The following is a 3,048-nucleotide window of genomic DNA, read 5'->3' on the forward strand; positions in this document are numbered from 1 at the left end:
TTCAACAATCATCCAATCATCATCAAACCATCCATCAATCCTAACATCTACATCCATCCAACCAACACTCCAACCAATCTTCCATCCATCAAGTCACCTGGCCGTGGCATCCATTTTGAATTAGGTTGACATCTATCCAATGATGACTTTTTATGTTGTTTATGTTTACATTTATGTTCTTAGAGTACCCGTCAATACTGGATGTGGTACAAAAAAAAMCCCACAGTGTATTTGGATGACATCGTAATGTGGTAAGAACCAACCGAGAAAAAAAATAAAAAAACAAGAGGAAACAGTTAACAGCTACATGGAAATGTGCAGTGGGTGGAGTTAGGGCACAGGGCATGTTTCACTTAATTCTTAAATGTGGAGCTGAATTTATGTTAATGTTACAAAATTAGTAAATTGTATTGTTCTTAAAAWTTTACCTTGAAAACTCACTGTATTTACTGTATTTAAAATTTTCACAGAATTGCAGGAATTACAACAAACTTCTAGTAAATTGGTTCTGAAAAAATTTGCGCAACCCTGAGTCTGCATACTGTGGAGCACGACTTTTGGAGRCTTCACTGCACAAACTCTTGACAAAGTTTGGCCAAATTTTGCTGGTAGTTTGTGCAATGTGCTRTTCAKTGRGATTCAACATGAAAATCTGAATATTTTCTAGCAAATTTCTAATTAGTTGCTCAGAGTATCACATGGTGAGATGCTCCCTTCTCACTTTTAAATCATGTGTTTTCATATTTTCAGCTGTTTGTTATAATTTAAATAGTTTTAAGGATGAAAAGTGGGCTACAACTAAACTCATCCTGAACTTCTTATGTTTCTCACTGAAAGTGTTCCTCCATCTTTTCTATAAGACAAAGTTGTTTTAAGGAAAATGCAACCAAAGCACAGAGACGTGTTTACAGAAGGAACAAGTTTAGGAAAACGAAGGAAATGACCTGAACTTCACCCTCAGCTGCCTCCTTTAAACACCCACCCTCTGCTCCCACAAACACACATTATTTACAGCAAATACTCAGTGGAGACACCTGTGTAAACCAGAAATACCATCTGTAGGACACCCGACCMCCCCACACCAAGAACCAGACCAGTTTTATCACACATGAGCCTTTTAGAAACGTGTCTCACATTCAGAAACACGGAGTGAAAACTCCAACAGCTGCAGAGTTTCTCCAAATGAAAAGCAGCTCAGTTTGTCCTCGGGTTGTTTTAGCTGTTAATAATCGCACTTTCACCTGGTGAACAGGTGTTCAGCCTCTCTGCAGTCAGGTGTGAAGGAGGGTCGTATACCTCTGGATGGTTTTTACATTCTCAGTTCTCTGACAGTCTTCAGTTCATTAAAACCACAAAGAAAAACCAATACAGGTCTGAGAACAATAAAACTTGGTGACACTGGACTCTGGTCTCAGTGAGAGTGGACCATTGGTCACAACGCAACTTTGGCCTTTGTACACAATGCAACTTGGCCTCTGGTCATTTTAGAACTTGGCCTTTGGTGTCAATACGACTTGACCTCTGGTCATTATAGGACTTTGCCTTTGGTCTCAATACGACTTGACTTCTGGTCATTATAGAACTTGGCCTTTGGTGTCAATACGACTTTACCTCTGGTCATTATAGAACTTGGCCTTTGGTGTCAATACCACTTGACCTCTGGTCATTTTAGAACTTGGCCTTTGGTGTCAATATGACTTGACCTCTGGTCATTATAGAACTTGGCCTTTGGTGTCAATACGACTTGACCTCTGGTCATTATAGGACTTTGCCTTTGGTCTCAATACGACTTGACCGCTGGTCGTTATAGAACTTGGCCTTTGGTCTCAATACGACTTGACCTCTGGTCATTATAGGACTTGACCTCTGGTCATTATAGGACTTGGCCTTTGGTCTCGATACGACTTGACCTCTGGTCATTATAGAACTTGGGCTTTGGTGTCAATATGACTTGACCTCTGGTCATTATAGGACTTGGGCTTTGGTGTCAATACGACTTTACCTCTGGTCATTATAGAACTTGGGCTTTGGTGTCAATACGACTTGACCTCTGGTCATTATAAGACTTGGGCTTTGGTGTCAATACGACTTGACCTCTGGTCATTATAGAACTTGGCCTTTGGTGTCAATATGACTTGAACTCTGGTCATTATAGGACTTGGGCTTTGGTGTCAATATGACTTGAACTCTGGTCATTATAGAACTTGGCCTTTGGTGTCAATATGACTTGAACTCTGGTCATTATAGGACTTGGGCTTTGGTCTCGACTCGAAGTTTTACCAGGTCAGCCAACAATACAAAGTGTGAAGTGCATCCGAGATGGCTAACAACTTACAGCTAACAGCTTGCAACCCGTAAACTGTTAGCTGTAAACTGTTAGCTGTAAACTGTTAGCTGTAAACTATGACTAACAGTTTACAGCTAACATTAGCAAATGACATCTTGATGCAACATGTTTTTACACTTTTTACCTGCTGCCGTTAAACACAGGAAGTTAGTCCACAGCTTTATTTTGAAGAGTCAAGGCAGGAAGTTAGTCCTGTACTTCCTGTCTCATYCCTTTCATCAGTTTGTTTCTTTTTTATCACTGGTGACCCAGAAGTTTGGTGTCAGATAATCCTGATGATGATACGTTGTCAGCTAAAATACAGTGAGTGTTAAGAGGTGAAAACTGAGGCAATAAAGTTTCAAAAAGCACAAAATCAGAAATTAAAAAGTGAAAAAAATAAGCATTTTGCTCCTTTTAGGAGCTTAAAGCAGCAAAAGATCTAGAAAAAAATAAGCAAAATGTCTAAAAATTACAAACATTTTACTCCTTTTTCAAACTGAAAGGTGCTAAAAGTTTAGCTAAATATGTTTTTGATGCTAAAAGAGCAAAAGTCATTCCAAGCTAAAGAAAGCAAAGTGCTAGCTGGAGGCACCAAAAGGCTAGCTTAAATTTCAAATAGAACTACAGCTAAAAGTAGCAGAAAAAGACTATGGCTGTGTCCAAAACGGCAGGACGGGTCCTCTGAAGGTCGAATTTGTCGGCCGCATACGTCACAGCGC

This window comes from Austrofundulus limnaeus, unplaced genomic scaffold (assembly GCF_001266775.1).
Source record: "Austrofundulus limnaeus strain Quisiro unplaced genomic scaffold, Austrofundulus_limnaeus-1.0 Scaffold1715, whole genome shotgun sequence".
NCBI classification, from domain to species: domain Eukaryota; kingdom Metazoa; phylum Chordata; class Actinopteri; order Cyprinodontiformes; family Rivulidae; genus Austrofundulus; species Austrofundulus limnaeus.